The sequence below is a fragment of the Salmo salar genome, chromosome ssa10 (assembly GCF_905237065.1).
Source record: "Salmo salar chromosome ssa10, Ssal_v3.1, whole genome shotgun sequence".
Taxonomy (NCBI): domain Eukaryota; kingdom Metazoa; phylum Chordata; class Actinopteri; order Salmoniformes; family Salmonidae; genus Salmo; species Salmo salar.
The window spans coordinates 94,632,007-94,653,901 of NC_059451.1; the positions used below are offsets into that span (position 1 = coordinate 94,632,007).

The 21,895-nt window shown below is 42.7% G+C and overlaps 1 pseudogene; it reads left to right on the plus strand.

Moving 5' to 3' along the window:
- The first annotated feature begins 221 nt into the window (after positions 1-221).
- LOC106561264 (protein tyrosine phosphatase domain-containing protein 1-like) lies at positions 222-19,820 on the plus strand (annotated as a pseudogene).
- Positions 19,821-21,895: the final 2,075 nt, after the last annotated feature.

Genomic DNA, 21,895 nt, shown 5'->3' on the forward strand with positions numbered 1-21,895 from the left:
AACACGATGCTGTTCTCCATTTTCTCTACAACCCCCACAAGTGTCTTGGGACTCATCTGAAGTCGGTACAGCCTCTTTTGCCAACTTCTGTCTGTAGTATCCAAACAGTTTGGGCTACACATTAATATGTTAGCTTAGTAGAACCCCACCTCCCCTGGCTTAGACAGGGCTTACACACTAGAGGGTTAAACCAACTCTGTGAACTACCCCCGCTATGGTACATGCCGTCCATTATGCCCATGGTGCCGGTGCTACGGCTAGCCTACTCCCAGGTCAGAGAGAACCTGGTGAAGCCATCCCACCCAAGACCATCTGCCTCCTGGCCTGTGGAGGACTGGACTGCCGCTACGAAGGACCAGCCTGCTGGATGCCCAGCCAACAAACTGTACAGGGACTCTACTCACACTGGTGAGGGGGGTGGGGGTGTGGTAGAGACGGAGAGAAGGTGAGAAGGAGATTGGGGAGAGAGAGAGAAAAAGAGAGAGGACTAGAAGTTCTATATTCACTGTGATTGTGTACTGTTGTCAGGGTGACTGATGACATTTGGCCTATGGCGAGATCCTCTTCTCACATCATCAAGAAGTACAGCACCATAGAGCAGTTCCAATGCTTAATAGTCACGCCTGTGTTCATGACTGCCTGCGTGTGTGTGTGTGCATGCGTGTCCACCCTTTGTCTCTAACTGATCTTTTTCTATCTGACCAGGCTGAACATCAAGTCCATCATCAACATGCTTTCACCTGGGGAGCATGCTCACTGCGGCCCACCTCTGCAGCCAGACACTGGATTCACCTACTTCCTACAAACCTTTATGGAAAATGATAGTACGACTGTACTGTATTGATACCTATCTCCAATACACATAACATTAGGATAATCTCTGAGGCCTTATGTAAATTCAATATGTGTTTGTGTCTTTCTTTCTCTGTGTGTGCGCTTGTGTTGTAGCCTTAATTTTTCTTCCATTTTGGCATGCCAGACTTTGGTGTGTCGTCTGTCATGGGGATGATGGATGGAGTGAAGATGCTAACCTACGGCGTGAAAGAGGGGAAGGTGGCTGTGCACTGTCGCGCAAGTTTGGAAAGGACAGGTGTGGGAATTTTACGGTATGATAATACGGTTCTCAGTACATAAATAGTCTGTTTATATTGTTTAGCTCATTTAGAATATACATTTGTATTTGTATTTATTAAGGATCCCCATTACTCTTCCTGGGGTCCAGCAACATTAAGGCAGTTATATACAATAAAAAATATTACAAGACATTACATTTCATAACACTTTGCCCAATATATTTAGTGTGTTCTTTCAGGTCACTACTCCACTATCACATATTTACAATACAACATCCATGTGTACATGTGTGTAGAGTGCATGTCTTATCATGTGTTTATTCAACAGGTGGTTCTAAACCTGAATTCTGATTGGTTTCAACCACATTCCAGTCGGTGTCTATTCCACAAGTTACCTTCGGCTAAATCTATTACATTAAAATGCCTATTTACTCTGTTTCATCTGACAGCGCAATCCACTGTCTCATCAGCCCAGCCAGGCAATTTATAAACTTGATCTCCATTATAAAAAGTATCTAGACATTATCTCACATTTATTTTATGAACCTTGCTGTCTGTCTCTGACATTTGCAACATTGTTTCAATATTAAAATTTGATCTTCAGCTGTCCCATAGTAATGAACGTGTCAAGAGTTGAGACGAGACAGACAAACAGGCAGGCAGCGTTTCTCAGCCAGTCGAAATCATGAATCAGCCGGCATCATTTTTCTGGATATATACACATTTAATGAAGGTAAAACAAGGTAAAAAGTGCAGCTAGTTTGCAATATTTCCAGCTTCAGTTTGAAGTGAATGTGTTAGCTGTGTTGTTGGCTACCTCCTCTGAACAACAGTGTCGTGCCTCATTAGCTGATTGTTATGGATAAATCCTAATAAATGTCACTAGAAAACAGCTTAAACAAATGCAAATGCAGGTAGTGATAATGCCATCGATGCCAGTGTTTGGAGGATATATTTGCACGGTTTGCCCAACCTTGTCTCGGGCCTAACAACACCTGTGCAATATATCCTCCAAACACCGGCTTCTCGGGAATTATCACTTAAATGTATGTCTGTGCCTGTGTGTGTCTCTTCACAGTCCTTGCTGTTCCATAAGGTGTATTTTTATCTGTTTTTTAAAATCTGATTCTACTGCTTGCATCAGTTACCCGATGTGGAATAGAGTTCCATGTAGGCATGGCTCTATGTGGTACTGTGCGCCTCCATAGCCTGTTCTTGACTTGCGGATTGTGAAGAGACTTTTGGTGGCATTTCTTATGTGGGGTATGCATGGGTGTCCAAGCTGTTTGCTAGTAGTTTAAACAGACACCTCAGTGCATTCAGCATGTCAACACTTCTTACAAAAACAAGTAGTGATGAAGTAAATCTCTCCTCCACTTTGAGCCATGAGAGATTTACATATTAATGTTATCTCTCCTTGTACATTTAAGGGCCAGCCGTGCTGCCCTCTTCTGAGCCAATTGTAATTTCCCGAGGTCTACCTTTGTGGCACCTGACCACATGACTGAACAGTAGTCCAGGTACGACAAAACTAGAGCCTGTAGGACTTGCCTTGTTGATAGTGTTGTGTTATGGACAGTGCTTTATTATGGACAGACTTCTCCCCACCTTAGCTACTGTTGTATCCACATGTTTTGACCATGACATTTTACAATCCAGGTTTACTCCAAGCAGTTTAGTCACCGGAACTTGCTCAATTTCCCCATTATTTATTACAAGATTTATTTGAGGTTTAGGAGTTAGTGAATGATTTGTCCAATATATGATGCTTTTAGTTTTCGAAATATTTAGGACTAACTTATTCCTTGCCACCCATTCTAAAACTAACTGCAGCTCTTTGTTAAGTGTTGCAGTGAAAACATGTGGCTTTACTCAGGCCAGCGACATCAAATCAAATCCAATTTTATTGGTTACATACACGTGTTTAACAGATGTTGTAGCGAAATGCTTGTGCTTCTAGTTCCGACAGTGCAGCAATATCTAACAAGTAATATCTAACAATTTCATAACTAATACACACAAATCTAAGTAAAGTAATAGAATAAGAATATATAAATATGTACATGAGCAATGTCAGAGTGGCATAGGCTAAGATGCAATATATAGAATAGAATACAGTATTAACACATGAGATGAGTAATGCAAGATATATAAACATTATTAAAGTGACATTATTTTAGTTACTAGTGTTCCATTTATTAAAGTGGCCAATGATTTCAAGCCTGTATGTAGGCAGCAACCTCTCTGTGTTAGTGATGGCTATTTAACAGTCTGATGGCCATGATATAGAAGCTGTTTTTTAGTCTCTCAGTCCCAGCTTTGATGCACCTGTGCTGACCTCGCCTTCTGGATGATAGCGGGGTGAACAGGCAGTGGCTTGCGTGGTTGTTGTCTTTTGGCCTTCCTGTGACATCGGGTGCTGTAGATGTCCTGGGGGGCAGGTAGTTTGCCCCGGTGATGCGTTGTGCAGACCTCACCACCCTCTGGAGAGCCATGTGGTTGTGGGTGGTGCAGTTGCCGTACCAGGTCGTGATACAGCCCAACAGGATGCTCTCAATTGTGCATCTGTAAAAGTTAGTGAGCGTTTTTAGGTGACAAGTCGAATTTCTTCAGCCTCCTGAGGTTGAAAGGGAACTGTTGCACCTTCTTCACCACACTGACTGTGTGGGTGGACCATTTCAGTTTGTCAGTGATATGTACACCAAGGAACTTAAAACTTTCCACCTTCTCCATTGCTGTCCCATCAATGTGGATAGGGGGTGCTCCCTCTGTTGTTTCCTGGAGTCCACAATCATCTCCTTTGTTTTGTTGATGTTGAGTGAGAGGTTATTTTCCTGACACCACACTCCCAGAGCCCTCACCTCCTCCCTGTAGGCTGTCTTGTCGTTGTTGGTAATCAAGCCTTCTACAGTACTGTTGTGTCGCCTGCAAACTTGATGATTGAGTTGGAGGCATGCATGGCCAAGCAGTCATGGGTGAACAGGGAGTACAGGAGGGGCTGAGCAGGCACCCTTGTGGGGCCCCAGTGTTGAGGATCAGCGAAGTGGAGATGTTGTTTCCTACCTTCACCACCTGGGGGCGGCCCGTCAGGAAGTCCAGGACCCAATTGCACAGGGCGGGGTTCAGACCTAGGGCCTTGAGCTTAATGATACGTTTGGAGGGTACTATGGTGATGAATTCTGAGCTATAGTCAATGAACAGCATTCTTACATAGGTATTCCTCTTGTCCAGATGGGATAGGGCAGTGTGCAGTGTGATGGTGATTGCATCGTCTGTGGCCCTATTGGGGTGGTAAGCAAATTGAAGTGTGTCTAGGGTGGCAGGTAAGGTGGAGGTGATATGATCCTTGACTAGTCTCTCAAAGCACTTCATGATGACAGAAGTGAGTGCTACGGGGTGATAGTCATTTAGTTAAGTTACCTTTGCGTTCTTGGATACAGGAACAATGGTGGCCATCTTGAAGCATGTGGGGACAGCAGACTGGGATATGGAGAGATTGAATATGTCCGTAAACACACCAGTCAGCTGGTCTGTGCATGCTCTGAGGACGCAACTAGGGATACCGTCTGGGCCGGCAGCATTGCAAGGGTTAACACATTTAAATGGCTTACTCATGTCGGCCACGGAGAAGGAGAGCCCACTGTCCTTCGTAGCTGGCCATGTCAGTGGCACTGTGTTATCCTCAAAGCAGGCAAAGAACGTGTTTAGCTTGTCTGGTGTCTGCGACGTGGTTGGTTTTCCTTTTGTATTCTGTGATTGTCTGTAGACCCTGCCACATACGTTTCGTGTTTGAGCCTTTGAATTGCGACTCCACTTTGTCTTGATACTGACGTTTTGCCTGTTTGATTGCCTTGCGGAGGGACTGACTACTCTGTTGTATTCTGCCACCTTGCCATGGTTAAATGCGGTGGTTCGTGCCTTCAGTTTTGCGCGAATGCTACCATCTATCCACGGCTTCTGGTTAGGTTTTAATAATCACAGTGGGTACAAAATCTCCTATACACTTCTTGATAAACTCAGTACCGAGCGCCAAGTCTAGGACCAAAAGGCACCTTATCAGCTTCTACCCCAAGCCATAAGACTGCTGAACAATTAATCAAATGGCCACCGGACTATTTACATTGACCTCCCCCTTCCATTTGTTTTGTACACTGCTGCTACTCGCTGTTTATTATCTATGCATAGTCACTACCAACATATGCAAATTACCTCAACTAACCTGTACCCTGACTCGGTACCGGTACCCCCTGTATATAACCTCGTTATTGTTATTGTATTGTGTTACTTTTTATAATTTTTTATTTTATTTTATTTTGTAAATATTTTCTTACCTCTTCTTGAACTGCATTGTTGGTTAATGGCTTGTAAGTAAGCATTTCACGGTAAGGTCTACACTTGTTGTATTCAGCACAAGTGACAAATAAAGTTTGATTTGATTTGTACACATCCATATTATTCTCAGAAGCTACCCAATCAAAACAATCTTGAAGCGAAGGATTCTGATTGGTCAGACCAACGTTGAATGGTCCTTAGCATGGGTATTTCCTGTTTGAATTTCTGCCTATAGGAAGAGAGGAGCAAAATGGAGTCGTGGTCAGATTTGCCAAAAGGAGGGCAAGCCTTACATTTACATTTTAGTAGAGGCTCTTGTACAGAGCGACATACAGTAGTGAGTGCATACATTACATACATTTCATACATTTTTTTCTCCGTACTGGTCCCCCGTGGGAATCGAATCCACAACCCTGGCATTGCAAACACCATGCTCTACCAACTGAGCCACACGGGGCCACACGTATGCATCCCGGAAGTTAAAGTAACAATGGTCCAGTGTTTATCCAGCGCGAGTGCTGCAGTCGATATGCTGATAGATTTTAGGTAGCCTTTTCCTCAAATTTGCTCTGTTAAAATCAATAATAACAATAAATGCAGCCTCGAGTTTCATGCCATTAGTATAGATTGAAAAAAGTAAGGGGCCTAGACAGCTGCCCTGAGGAACTCCTGATTCTACCTGGATTATGTTGGCGAGGCTTCCATTACAGAACACCCTCTGTGTTCTGTTAGACAGGTAACTTTTTATCCACAATATAGCAGGGGGAGTAACGCCATAGCACATACATTTTTCCATCAGCAGACTATGATCGATAATGTCAAAAGCCACACTGAAGTCTAACAAAACAGCTCCCACAATCTTTTTATCATCAAAGCCAATCATCAGTCACTTGTGGAAAAGCCATGCTTGTTGAATGCTCTTCCCTATAAGCATGCTGAAAGTCTGTTGTCAATTTGGTTACAGTAAAATAGCATTGTATCTGGTCGAACACACTTTTTTCTAAAAGTTTACAAAGGATTGGTAACAGGTTGATTGGTCAGCTATTTGAGCTAGTAAAGGGGGCTTTACTATTCTTGGGTAGCATAATTACTTTTGCTTCTCTCCAAGCTTGAGGGCACACACTTTCTGGTAGGCTTAGATAAAAGATATGGCAAATAGGAGTGGTAATATCGTTAGCTAATTTCCTCAGTCATTTTCTATTGAAGTTGTCAGACCCCGGTGATAGACAACAATAATTCTTTCACTTCTTCCACACTCACTTTACGGAATTCAAAATTACAATTTTCATTTAGGGTGCTCCAAAGCTTTTTACTGTAATTCTTAAATTAAATTATCTTTGTTTCATAGTATAGTTTCTTCTTCTTTTATTCAGTTTAGTCTCATGATTTCTCAATTTGCAGTACGTTTGCCAACTAGTTGTGAAGCCAGACTTATTTGCCATTCCTTTTCCTCATCCCTCTCTTGGTGGTCTATAGCAGCTTCCCATCAGAATGGGCTTTAGGTGAGGCAGACTAACTTGTGGCCATACTAATACAACAGTATTTAACATGAGATCCTCTCTAAGCTTTACAGGAAAGTGATTCTGAATATAAACGACCACATCTCCACCTTTGGCATTTCTGTATTTTCTGTAGATGTTATACCATGTATTGCTACCACTGTATCATCAAAGCTATTATCTAAGTGAGTTTCAGAGATTTTCAGAATATGAATGTCATCTGTTTCCAGCAAATTATTGATTTTATGAACCTTGTTTTTGATGTGGGCTATATTTAACACTTTTATGGGATTCTTGATTGTTTTAATTGCTTTACTGGGGAAACTTAGCAGAAGTAGACATGCTCATGTTATTTATGTTAGTGCAAGGTGAGCTGTACACAGTGGACTTCCTACTAGGGCACATCACCTCAGTGCAAACAGTATAACTTTGGTTCATAGGCATATGATTACTGCATACAATAGCTGTAGGATCAGCAAAGGCCTTCAAGGCAGTTAGAGGGACGTAAATTAGGTTACTTACATTGTATCTTACAATGCCCCTGGGATAATGTACATTTTCTGAAGCATTATGGCAACTCAGCGACACAATGGTAGGGATTAACTGAGTTGGGCTTGGGGCATTGATAAGTCATTGTCTCAATGCAGCCTTATAATGCTGTGAAAGGATCCAGGAAACTAAATGATTTTGGTGGATCCCATCCTCCTTATAAAACAAGCTTAGTTTCCAGAAGGTATCAACATTTCAAAATAATGTTACACCCACAGAGCTGCAATAGTCTCGTAGCCAGTTATGGAGGGCTAAAAGTCTGCTGAAATGTTCAACGTCACGATTTAGGGTGGGCACAGGGCCAGATATTATGAGGTCTTTGTTGGTGTCAAGCAGAGACCCAATCAGTTCTTTAAAATCCATCTTCAGCTGTTCTGAGCTGCCCTTCATAATGTAATTGAATCCCACATTAACTTTGATAGACTCAGTTTCCTGATGCAGGTTAGAAATGTTTGGGGAGCAGCTTATTGATGTTTCTGTACTCTTGCTCCTGGATAGCACAACGTTTTTGCTCCAGGGACTGAGATATTTCTCACCATCGAACTGCCCAATACAACTTTCGGAGAGGAGGATGAAAAAAGGTGCCCTTTCCAATCCCCTCACACAATTCGTTGAACCTTTCACGGGCCCACAAGAAGCAGGATACCATACACCCGCTGCTCCTGTCAATAGGTTCAGACCTCTCACATCAGGCAGTGCCCCGTCAGATCCGGAGAGAGGGAAAGGAGTTGAACTTGATGACGAAGCCGCTGCTGGATTCAGCATAGTTGGAGTCAGCACAGCCATCGCAGACACAGGCAATCCCAGCAAAGAAGGCACAGGTAAACCGGGCACCAGTGCGGCGGGTTATTCCTCATGTCAATCTGCTCCAAACCTCTCGCAGACACTTCAGTCTGTTTAGCAGCATGCCACTGCCTTCGGTTTCCATGAGTTGTGACATGGGACCAGCGTTGATTGGAACAAGAAACACAGCTTCTACAGCGCTATAAACGTTTGTTAGCTATTCCAGGCAAAGCGGGCTCTATTGCAACCTAGCTAGCTGGCTAGTGGGTAGCAGGTGTTGACACAAACACCTATGAACAAAATAAAAAACAACAGGCTGAACCAACAGGCGCAGGAGGTATCCAAATTTGTGACAAGAGTTAAAAACGATTTAATGAAAATTATTCCAACATCAGACCGAGTGAAACAGTACACTGATCTGTTGCACGCTCTGATGACATCTGTGTTGGGCGCAATTATTGACTGTAATCAGAAACGTATTGTCCATAAACGTTCCTGCAGAAATGACACACACACCTCCTGTCATTGCTGACAGGTGTCCTGATAGCCTGCCACCAGATCTACACCCTGCGTGTGAGCTCCAGTGAGATGGTCCACTACGTGCGTATCAAACGTCCCCGCTTCATCCAGACCCTGGACCAGATCAGCCAGGTGTTTGACTTTGTCCGTCTGCTGGGCACTCAGCTGGCCCAGTACCCTGACCTCAGCCTGTGCCATGGGCCCATTTCACCCTGCTGCAGTACCTGCACCATCAAGTCCCTCCTCTTCCACGGCCAGGAGGCCCGCACACTTAGACATACACCCAAGGTCTCTGTTTTGTGCAATTATTTTGACAACACTTTATTTATTTTATTAGTCATATACTTTCCCTGTGGTTGTCTGAGTTTCTGGCTTTGGGTCCAACAGGAAGAACCCTTATGGGTTCTTAATTTTGTCTAGGCTACCTGCCGCCCCAGGTAGCCTAGACAAAATGGTTAGAGCATTGGGCCAGTAACTGAATGTTTGCTAGATTGAATCCCTTTTTATTTATTTTATTTTATTTCACCTTTATTTAACCAGGTAGGCCAGTTGAGATGAAGTTCTCATTTACAACTGCAACCTGGCCAAGATAAAGCAAAGCAGTGCGACACAAACAACACAGAGTTACACATGGGATAAACAAACGTACAGTCACTAACACAATAGAGAAGTCTATATACAGTGTGTGCAAATGTAATAAGATTAGGGAGGTAAGGCAATAAATAGGCCAAAGTGGCGAAATAATTACAATTTAGCAATTAAACACTGGAGTGATAGATGTGCAGAAGATGAATGTGCAAGTAGAGATACTGGGGTGCAAAGGAGCAAAAAATAAATAACAATATGGGGATGAGGTAGTTGGGTGGGCTATTTACAGATGGGCTGTGTACAGGTGCAATGATCGGAAAACTGCTCTGACAGCTGATGCTTAAAGTTAGTGAGGGAGATATCAGACTCCAGCATCAGTGATTTTTGCAATTTGTTCCAGTCATTGGCAACAGAGAACTGGAAGGAAAGGCGGCCAAAGGAAGAGTTGGCTTTGGGGATGACCAGTGAAATATACCTGTTGGAGTGCGTGCTACGGGTGGGTGCTGCTATGGTGACCAGTGAGCTGAGATAAGGCGGGGCTTTACTTAGCAAAGACTTATAGATGACCTGGAGCCAGTGGGTTTAGCGACGAGTATGAAGCGAGGGCCAGACAACGAGAGCAAACAGGTCACAGTGGTGGGTAGTATATGGGGCTTTGGTGACAAAACGGATGGCATTGTGATAGACTACATCCAATTTGCTGAGTAGAGTGTTGGAGGCTATTTTGTAAATGACATCACCGAAGTCAAGGTTCAGTAGGATAGTCAGTTTTATGAGGGTATGTTTGGCAGCATGAGTGAAGGATGCTTTGTTGCAAAATAGGAAGCTGGTTCTAGATTTAATTTTGGATTGGAGATGGTTAATGTGAGTCTGGAAGGAGAGTTTACAGTCTAACCAGACACCTCGGTATTTGTAGTTGTCCACATATTCTAAGTCAGAACCATCCAGAGTAGTGATGCTAGACGGGCGGGTTGAAGAGCATGCATTTAGTTTTACTTGCATTTAAGAGCAGTGAAGGTTTGTTAACACAGTGTTCAAAGATGGGCCGAAGGTATACAGAATGGTGTCGCCTGCGTAGGGGTGGATCAGAGAATCCCCAGCAGCAAGAGTGACATCATTGATGTCAGAGAAAAGAGTCGGCCTGAGAATTGAACCCTGTGGCACCCCCATAGAGACTGCCAGAGGTCTGGACAACAGGCCCTCTGATTTGACACACTGAACTCTATCTGAGAAGTAGTTGGTGAAACAGGCGAGGCAGTCATTTGAGAAACCAAGGCTGTTGAGTTGGCCGATAAGAATATGGTGATTGACAGAGTCGTAAGCCTTGGCCAGGTCGATGAAGACAGCCGCACAGTATTATCTTTTATCGTTGGCGGTTATGATATCATTTAGGACCTTGAGCGTGGCTGAGGTGCACCCATGACCAGCTCGGAAACCAGAACGCATAGCAGAGAAAGTACGGTGGGATTCGAAATGGTCGGTGATCTGTTTGTTAACTTGGATTTCGAAGACTGTAGAAAGGCAGGGTAGGATAGATATAGGTCTGTAACAGTTTGGGTCTAGAGTGTCTCCCCTTTGAAGAGGGGGGATGACCGAAGCAGCTTTACAATCTTTAGGGATCTCAGACGATATGAGAGGTTGAACAGGCCAGTAATAGGAGTTGCAACAATTGAGGCGGATAATTTTAGAAAGAGAGGGTCCAGATTGTCTATCCCATTTTATTTGTAGGGGTCTAGATTTTGCAGCTCTTTCAGAACATCAGCTATTTGGATTTGGGTGAAGGAGAAATGGGGAGGCTTTGGAAAGTTGCTGTGGGGGGTGCAGAGGTGTTGACCGGGGTAGGGGTAGCCAGGTGGAAAACATGGCCAGCCGTAGAAAAATGCTTCTTGAAATTCTCGATAATCGTAGATTTATCGGTGGTGACAGTGTTTCCTAGTCTCAGTGCAGTGGGCAGCTGGGAGGAGGTGCTCTTATTCTCCATGGACTTTACAGTGTCCCAGAACTTTTTGGAGTTTGTTCTACAGGATGCAAATTTCTGTTTGAAAAAGCTAACCTTTGCTTTCTTAACTGCCTGTGTATATTGGTTCCTAACTTCCCTGAAAAGTTGCATATCGCAGGGGCTATTCGATGCTAAAGCAGTACGCCAAAGGATGATTTTGTGCTAGTCAAGGGCAGTCAAATCTGGAGTGAACCAAGGGCTACAGTTGAAGTCAGAAGTTTACATACACTAGGTTGGAGTCATTAAAACTCGTTTTCAACCACTCCACAAATTTCTGGATAACAAACTATAGTTTTGGCAAGTCGGTTAGGACATCTACTTTGTGCATGACACAAGTAATTTTTCCAACAATTGTTTACAGACAGATTATTTCACTTATAATTCACTGTATCACAATTTCAGTTGGTCAGAAGTTTACATACACTAAGTTGACTGTGCCTTTAAACAGCTTGGAAAATTCCACAAAATGATGTCATGGCTTTAGAAGCTTCTGGTAGGCTAATTGACATCATTTGAGTCAATTGAAGGTGTGCTTGTGGATGTATTTCAAGGCCTACCTTCAAACTCAGTGCCTCTTTGCTTGACATCATGGGAAAATCAAAAGAAATCAGCCAAGACCTCAGAAAAATATTGTGGACCTCCACAAGTCTGGTTCATCCTTGGGAGGAATTTCAAAACACCTGAAGGTACCACGTTCATCTGTACAAACAATAGTAATAAAGTATAAACACCATGGGACCACACAGCCATCATACCGCTCAGGAAGGAGATGCGTTCTGTCTCCTAGAGATGAACGTACTTTGGTGCTAAAAGGGCAAATCAATCCCAGGACAACAGCAAAGGACCTTGTGAAGATGCTGGAGGAAACAGGTACAACAGTATCTATATCCACAGTAAAACGAGTCCTATATCAACATAACCTGAAAGGTCGCTCAGCAAGAAAGAAGCCACTGCTCCAAAAACGCCATAAAAAAGCCAGTCTACGGTTTGCAACTGCACATGGGGACAAATATTGTACTTTTTGGAGAAATGTCCTCTGGTCTGGTGAAACAAAAATAGAACTGTTTGGCCATAATGACCATCGTTATATTTGGAGGAAAAAGGGGGATGCTTGCAAGCCGAAGAACACCATCCCATCCGTGAAGCACAGGGGTGGCAGCATCATGTTGTGGGGGTGCTTTGCTGCAGGAGGGCCTAGTGCACTTCACAAAATAGATGGCATCATGAGAAGAAAAAGTATGTGGATATATTGAAGCAACATCTCAAGACATCAATCGGGAAGTTAAAGCTTGGTCGCAAATGGGTCTTCCAAATGAACAATGACCCAAGAATACTTCCAAAGTTCTGGAAAATGGCTTAAGGACAACAAAGTCAAGGTATTGGAGTGGCCATCACAAAGCCTTGACCTTCCTATAGAGAATTTGTGGGCAGAACTGAAAGAGCGTGTGCGAGCAAGGAGGCCTACAAACCTGACTCAGTTACACCAGCTCTGACAGGAGGAATGGAGGAATGGGCCAAAATTCACCCAATTTATTGTGGGAAGCTTGTGGAAGGCTACCCGAAACGTTTGACCCTATTTAAACATTTTAAAGGCAATGCTACCAAATACTAATTGAGTGTATGTAAACTTCTGACCCACTGGGAATGTCATGAAAGAAATAAAAGCTGAAATAAATCATTCTCTCTACTATTTTTCTGACATTTCACATTCTTAAAATAAAGTGGTGATCCTAACTGACCTAAGACAGAGAATTTTTACTAGGATTAAATGTCAGGAATTGTAAAAAACTGAGTTTAAATGTATTTGGCTAAACTTCCGACTTCAACTGCATATCTGTTCTTAGTTCTTAGTTCTAATCCCTGAGCTGACAAGGTAAAAATCTGCCGTTCTGCCCCTGACCAAGGCAGTTAACCCACTGTTCCCAGGCCTTCATTGTAAATAAGAATTTGTTCTTAACTGCCTAAAAAATGTAATTGTCCCTGTAGGGGAACCCTTTTGGGTTGTACATAGAACCCTGTCGTAGTAACCTTTGATTTGTCCCTGTAGGGCAGAGATGGGCAACTGTCGGCCTGTGCAGATCAATTTCCAAAAAAGAAAAAAGAAACAAAATTACATTTAGAAACTCAGTCGGGGTCTCAACTTACTGTTGAGAGTTAGAATAGTAGAATACACAAGGTGCAATTTCGAAATTTGGTTGTGCATCAGCAGTTTCTCTTTTTATGTTCGTCACTAACAATCACTGTCATCCGACATCGGCCAAAACAAACTACCGACCGGGGGGCCCCCATTGAGTTTGTTTTCACTCTACTCAGATATCATATTAACATGGCAGAATTCAGGGCAAAATGTGTAGAACTAAAGGAAATTTGCTTAAAAACTGTAAATATTTCTCTCCACCCTATGGCAAATGTGTAGACTTGCATGAAATATGTTATAAAATTGCTGAATCTTCTCTCTGCCCAATGGAAAAATGTGTAGAATTGCAGAAAACTTGCTTTGAAACCGTAACATTTTATCTATGGCCCATGTCAAAATGTGTAGAATTGCAGGAAATTAATTCTAAAACGAAACATTTTTTCTCTCTGCTTAGGTCCCCCCAAAAGGCTAGGGCTGGCTCTGACTGCATGTGTGGGTATGGATGTGGGTATGCAGACCCGTGAGCCACTGTGGTCCCTCATGATGAGTTCAGACTTTTGGTGGCCCCCACCCCCATCAAAGCTGCCCATCCCTGCTGTAGGGGAACCTTTTGACTTCCATTTAGAGCCCTTTCATGAAGAACTCTCTGGTTCCATGCAGAACCAATGACAGGTTCTAAAGTATTACTTATATGATACTTCAGATCTGCTTATAGTACACACTGTCCAAAATTACCTGTATTTTGACAGTAAGTAACCAGCTACTGAATTGCAGTGAAAATACAAAATTTTGACTGATGAATTAAGGTTATTGTTGTTAAATGACTTGTTGTTACATTCACTGCACTTAGTAGGTGGGAGCAATGTGGTGGGAGCAATGTGCTGGCGGAGGCTCATTCGCATATTTGGGGGCATGGCCTGAAATATGTTGTATTTGTGCCAACCATTAGTGGATGTGTTGAACCATGTTGATGAATGTTGAGCACTTCATTTGTCCACTCACAGTTCTATAATCTTTGTAAGAGCTTGTGAGAAGCAAGCGCAGCACTGTTAAGAAGTTACTGTGCATTTTCCAGTAACTTAACTGTGGTAATTCACTGGGAAGTTCATGTTACATTTTTCTAACTTACTGTCAGTAGTGATGGGAAACCAAGTCTTTCTGAAGGATTTGGCGCTGTCACCAAATTGTGCCGAAAAACAGTTAATTATGCAGAGCTTTATTATCTGTTCACAATGCGCATTAGTGACATCTGCTGGTCAGCAATAAATATCTCCACTGTTTCCATCACAACTCTGTGGCGCAGCAGTAAGTCATTAGCTTTGTTAACCTAGGGTGGCAGGTAGCCTGGAAGTTGTGAGCATTGGGCCAGTAATTGAAAGGTTACTGGTTCAAATCCCCAAGCTGAATAGTTGAAAAACCTGTTGATGTACCTTTTAGCAAGGCACTTAACACTAATTGCTATGGATAAGAGCATCTGCTAAATGAGATGTAAATAATCAGTTGGAATACCAGGTTTACATCATGCTCCCCATTTTTTAGGATGCTTAAGACAGAATGCTTAAGACAGAATCGTATACTATACTAAATAAAACAAATTATTTGAACAACAGTGCGGTTTCACAAAATAATATCTTCAATGGGATTGAACCTCATACCCTCACCTCCCTATGTTCCCTGCTCTACCTGCTAAGCTACCGGCCTAACTATATTTGTAAGTACGGTGTCCAGTAAAGGTCAGTGTTTGAAAGCTGCTTAGAATCGAAGAAAGCACTGGAACCACTGCATAATCAGTGGGATCTCGCATTTTGCAACACACGGTTTGAAACAGCACATGATCAAATGAAGCTTCAGACATCATTGATGACATACTTCTGATAAAGTGATACACGCAGGGGGCACATTGCTTTGAAGTTAGCTGCTTAGAGATTGACACATGCCTTGGAGCTCCAGTATCAAACGTAATATCCATAACTGTCAGCTTGCTGCAAGCAGTTATTGTAAAATGCACAGTAACTTACTGTGGCTGATCTCTGTCATGCTCACTGACCTGATGGTGTGGCAGGAAGGTCAGTTTGCTGCCAACCAAGCGGTTGAGGCCACGTGAGTCTGGGTCCCACATGTGCTCACCACAAAGAATGCTTAAAATAGCAGTGATGGGGAAATGAAGCATCCTGAAGCATTAAAGCTTTCCAGGCAATTGTGTCAAAAATAGGTTCATTACTCTAGGCTTTAATCAACACAGTCTACACTAGTGGCACCTGCTGGTAAAAATAATTTAGGGCAGCTAAAATGATTATAGATGAAGTCCCAAAAGCTGTAGCGTGTGCGCGAGAGTAGCCTTTTGTATTCTACCGAAACCAATACCAAACCAATTTACCACTATACTTGATTATCTGCACATATACCCTGAAAGAAACCGATAAGTACCATGTGAGTTCTAAGTGTGCCTCTGAAAGTACCTTATGTGTACCTTTGACCATTTTGTACCCCAGGGAACAACACTGTACCCTAACCATACAGTAATTTCTAGAGTGTGTGGATATATAGTTTTTTGTAATAAAGATGTAGCTGGTGGAACTGCTGAAACATTAATGCACTTCCGCCCAAACGCTTGCAAATTCAAATCATCAAGGCATTTATACACACTTTACATCAGTGGTCACCAACCGGCCGATCGTGTTCACCTGGTCAATCTCCAAGGTGTTCCTTGTTGATCACCAAACATTTCTGTAAAAACACAATGATAAAGCCTAGCGTTCATGTTTTTTTAATCTGTTTTCCACTGTTGGTGGTAGGTGCACTTGATTCAGCCGCCCTAGCTCCGGGAATGCAAAGTCTTCTAATTTTCAACAATTTCATGTGTCTGAAGGTAGAACTCCATCTACCCGGCAAGCCCAGAGAGCAAATCAAGTGCAACTATAGGCCTATCGCTGGCCAATCAGATAGCTCAGATCACTGTGTTTCCTCACGCAATAGACTGTAAAAAAATAAGCCTCAAATGCACAGAAAAGTTAATAATGTGAGATTTCAAAACGTTTAAAACCATAGAGAGAGACACAACGAATACTGCAAAGAACTGCTGTTTTTGAGTAAGTTCATGTTTAAATTGTTATTCAGCACTGTCAACACCTTAACACTTTTATAAGCCATAAAATGCACGTTCTCCCTACTTCCACTCACGCTACAACCAGCACTGCAGCTGCAATGAATGAGTAGAGCAAAGCATTTCGATAAGCTTGTGTCTTTTTTTATATCAAAGAATATTTGACTTTCTCTGTTCATAGGAGTAACAACATGAATTGGTGCATGAGGCAGAAGTAATGCAGTTCGACTTAAGTTTCACCATCAGCTGGAAGACTGTGTCCCCTTTTTTCAGCGGAGGAAGGGAGAGAGGAGGGACGGTGAGTCGGGTGAGAGGCAGCCTTACTGCTGTTCTCTCCCCTCAGACTGACCATCAAACGCAGGCCATCAGCCCAGTAAAAAAAAAAAAAACATTATGCTCACTCAGCTGTGCCTCACAAGTAATACTACAAATGATCTATTAACAGTGTGATCATATACTAAACATTTTGAAATATAATTTCTAAATGGTCAGAGAAGAACAATATTGGCACGGCAATTCAAGCATAGCCACATGCTCTATTGCAGTTAGATGTTTTAATTGTTTGTTTCAATATCTGTATTTTTGCATGTACATTGATTGATTAATCAATTAATTTATCTTATGCTACATAAAGATAAATAACATACATGTTTTGTTAGTTGGATTTATTGCACCCTTTACTGAATGGTTGTTCCAGTTTCAAATATATATTTTTAATTTTATATTTGTTGTTGTTTTTTGTGTTTTTTTTATTCTTAGTATTCTTATGATAATGTTTTTATTAATTTTTGTTTTCTTTATATATTTTTTTTTAAATAGTTGATCTTTCAGATCCTGGCAGTCATTTCAGAATGCAAACTAGCATGACGTTGATGGTGACCAGCGTTTGCTGTAGTGATTGGAAGTTTGGATCTTTTTACTGACTTGGATCTTTTCGGCTTGTTCAATCAAAAGAACAACTTTTTTGGGGTTGATACGGCTTCTGCAGAAGTAAAGGCATTCATACTTCGTGCGCTTTGCGGAGCAGTGCAGAGTTGTTGAGCAGAGCTGTTGTGAAGGAAGTTGTCAAGGAAGTGAGTTTGTGTGTATACAGGACCTCCGCAATTGCATCACACCCTTCATACAGAATCTCCGACCACATTTTTGGATCAACCTTAAATTGGCTCCTATTGTGATAGACTTGTAAAAGTGTGCTTTAAACAATGCACATTTGTTGATTGCTAGGCATACAAATACAAGTATTTATTGATACATTTGAAATGATCTGTTTCTTAAAGCTATCTGTGTTCATTATGATCATCAACTAGGTGGTGTACCTGCTGTGTGCCCGGCCATCTTACAGCCTTGGCCTTGAGCCTGCCTACCTTTCTGGAGGTGCATGCTGGAGAGGAGGGCAGAATGTCGGGCCCTGGGCAGGGCTTGTGGACAAGTAGTACCTACCCCTACAGACCGCCACCCCTTGTCTTACCAGAGGCAGCTGTTATGTCTTGCCAATGCACGGAAAATCCAGCCAACTGTTTATTTTACATGTTGTCGTTCAGCCACGACTAGGTGAAACATAAGATATTACTGTTTTTAATGTCCCGTTGGTACGATATTCATCAACAGAGCTCACCCAGTTTATCTGCGTTTTCTTCATGTGAATGACGGGGATTTGGGCCTTTCCTGATATCCAGAAGCTCTTTTCGGTCATAAGAGATGGTGGCAGAAACATTATGTACAAAATAAGTTACAAACAATGCAAAAAACACACAAAATAGCACAATTGGTTAGGCAGCCATCTCCTCCGGTGCCATTATCTTGCCGTCATTGTCACCAAACCACACCCGTCCTTAAATCCCACATGCGTTAACAGTTCAGAGCGAGAAGGTGTCTAGGTTATATAGAAATAAAGACACTCAAATTGAAAATCATTTAACCGAATAGGTGTAGATTACAACCTGCATGAAGGCTGCATAGGATTTATAGTACTAATGCTACTCGGTGCATCCAATGGCAATATCCGTGATAGGTATAATGCCAGGAGCCGCTGGCTGAATTGACAGCTCCAGCACAGTTACACCTCCAACATCACCTAAATAAAAACAGTAAGACTGCTATGCAGTTGTCGGTTATCGCAGGATAAGGCAGATCGGATTGAATCTAGATCTGCCAGGGAAGTTACTAAGCTCCTAAAGCTTGTTCCCCGGATCTCAACATTTAGGCCCTCCTGAATTGACTAAAATGTAATAGAGTTTACCATACTATGATATGAACATATGGGAATGGGATACCTTAATCTGTCATGGGCTGCCTACCTGTAACTGGAATCCTGACTGCACTCTGCTCTGTCTCCCCTCTGTCTCTCTTTGTTGACTGACAGGTGCGGCAGGTAGCCTAGCGGTTAAGAGCGCTGGGCCAGTAACCAAAAGCTTGCTATTTCGAATCCCGAGCTGACTAGCTGGAAAAATTTGTCAATCTGCTCTTGAGCAAGGCACTTAAAGCTAATTGCTACAGGGTCGCTGTCAATAATGACTGATCCCTCTGGTTGTGACCCTACTCTCCGCGGTGTCTGAGTGGGATATGAAACAAACACATTTCCATTTCACACCACACACACTTGTACAGGTTAGACACTTGTACATGTGTGAAACAGGACAGATATAAGAACCCCTGATTTGACAGGAGGAGCTGAATAGCAGTGAGTGGCCTGGGCCCTACTGGTCACAGTCAGATCCACACATACTTAGCTCTCTACTGAGGACCTGGATGGAGAAACTCAAGGTCAGAGAGATCAGATAAAGAACCACAATCTGACTACAGAGATAAAATGTCACTAAATTGCAACAGATAGCTCTCTCCTACTCTCTCTTTCCCTGTTTCTCTCTTTCCCTCTCTCTGCAGGAGCCTGTTCTGAGTGCCAAGGACATAGAGGTTGACCTCAGTATCTCAAAACATGAACCATCTCTATGTGCTGACGCAGGTGAGACCCAGTCAGACCATATACCCACGTTTAATCATATCATGGCTTACTTTAGGGTCTTCAACCTCCTCTTACGTTCATCAAAGATGTTGAAAGCATCAGCAACTAGCGTGTGTGTGTGTGGTCCCAGCAGCCTCACATCATGTCCTGTTTACTGGGCTATGTGGGTCAGGTGACCAGCCTGTGTCCTCAGAGAAAGGAGGCCGTGCTACGACGCCTGATATGAGCATTCACCAAGGTGAGAAAGAGATAGTGTGTGGCGGTCGTAGTGCTTGATGACATCTAACTATTGTTCTATGTCCAATATCGCCCTCTAGAGGACATGGAGAGCAATGCAGCCCTGATGAGAATGCTCATGTCTAGCGTCAAACGGACAATAAACTACACAGCAAACTGCTCAAGAGGAGGAAATAAACTATTGAGTGGTTGATGGGTTAATCGGTTGTACAAACTTAACACACCTTTTGTATGAAGGGTCAAAGGTTTAAGTTTCCAGTGTTTTCTTGTCTATGATTAGGGGCAGTAGGCTCTTAACTGTGGTTGTGGTGCTTGGATAGAGTGTAGATGCTAGGAACAGGTAAGCATGGCTATGATCCTGACACTGGTGGTTAATTGTACAGTATACTCTGTCTTTACAGTGCATAATGCAAATATGTGTACATTTAACCTAATCCTTGTGTGTTTTATTTTAGTTTGTTTTACAATATTTAGTTGGTGGGGGGGAGCAGCACTACACTTTTTAAAAGTGCAAAGCTTCTCTTGTGATACAGAATTATGTCCTAACGTCTAAAATACCACCAGATGGCATTATCACCTAACCATGAACTACATACTGTACATAGAAACCTGTGATTTGAAAGACCATATATTTTATTAAACAAACAAACAATATCCATAGAAAGAGTACATTCTTCACTTGTATCAGTCCGGTGTGGTAACGACTGATTAAGCCAGTACTTATGGCACTTCAACATGATACCTTCTCCCACATGTGTTACTACTTAGTCAATCCTCTTCATCCCCATTGGAACATAATGCCATAATAAGCTCCTTCCACATCTTCCTGTGGAACTATCGGTGCATAATCCCAAAAGTACAAACTGGCTTCCTCTCCTTGTCTCCTTCCCTTCATCTGCACATATTGCGTTCATCTATCCTGCCTTTTATATTAGTGGAGATGAGGAGAGGGACATACTTCAGATGTTTTCTGCCTGCCACTCATCTTCCTTCAACAATACTAAAAGTCCTAATCAGAGGCAGTTCTAGAATCTTCAAAGCTACTCAAACATTCTTCAGCAGTAAAGGGGTTGTAACAACAGAAGCCATTTGTTTCTGGCTAATGGCCAAGGTTTGTGAGTTGTACGATGCACCAGGCACATACCAAAGGTGTCAAAAACACAGAAGTAGAACATACTGTACTGAACATCTCACAAGACAGGTCACTCCACCGGAAAAAAGAAACTCCATCACACGATTCAAGCTTCAGTTAAACCCACAGAACATCAAGTGCAAGACAGCAACTCAATGCTCTTTAACAGCTTCCTGTCCATCATCCATCTATCTGAAACTACAGGATTGGTTGGATGAGGGAAGGTAAGGGAAGGAAGCCACTGTAGAACACCGAGACACTCCCATCCCTGAAATTAAACACTGACATATGCACTTTGGTCCTCAGGGCAGACCATACATAAAGGCTATAGATCTTAGAAATCATGTGTTTGATTTATTTGATACCATTCCCCTTATTCCACTCCAGCCATTACCACGAGCCTGTCTTCCCCAATTAAGGTGCCACCAACCTCCTGTACATTCATCCATAGAGTCTGTTTCCTGTTCAGAACCCTCTCTGTGCTCCTGATCCATGGGCCAACGATGGTAAAGCAGATTTTTTTACATTTCATGTAAAAGCCACTTTTCTCTTTCCGCTGAAACAGGGACTCTAGAAACAGTGTCCCACTCCGCCCCCTGTGTCCCTGTGTGTTCTCCCTGCTGTCACTCGAACATGGTGTGTGCCAGACCAGTCTGCCTGAAGGTCTCGGCCACCTGTCTGGAGTGCTGGATCTTGGCGGACAAGGCCTCCAACATGTCATTCTGGTCCACAGCCGTGGCCGTGTGGTAGATAAATGTCCCCAAGGACTCAAGACCCCTCATCCCCAGGTTCACCCCACAACCTGGTTGGAGGGGGGGACAAAGATACATTTTATCAGTGCTGTGAGTTGAATATCTATCAAACAGTGAGAAGAAGAATCTGAAATCATGAGGTCTTGGGAGAGATGTTATATCGTGCTCTTATCATAGATACTGAAAATATGAGAGATAAAACAAATCAAAAGGCGTTATTAATTTCATAA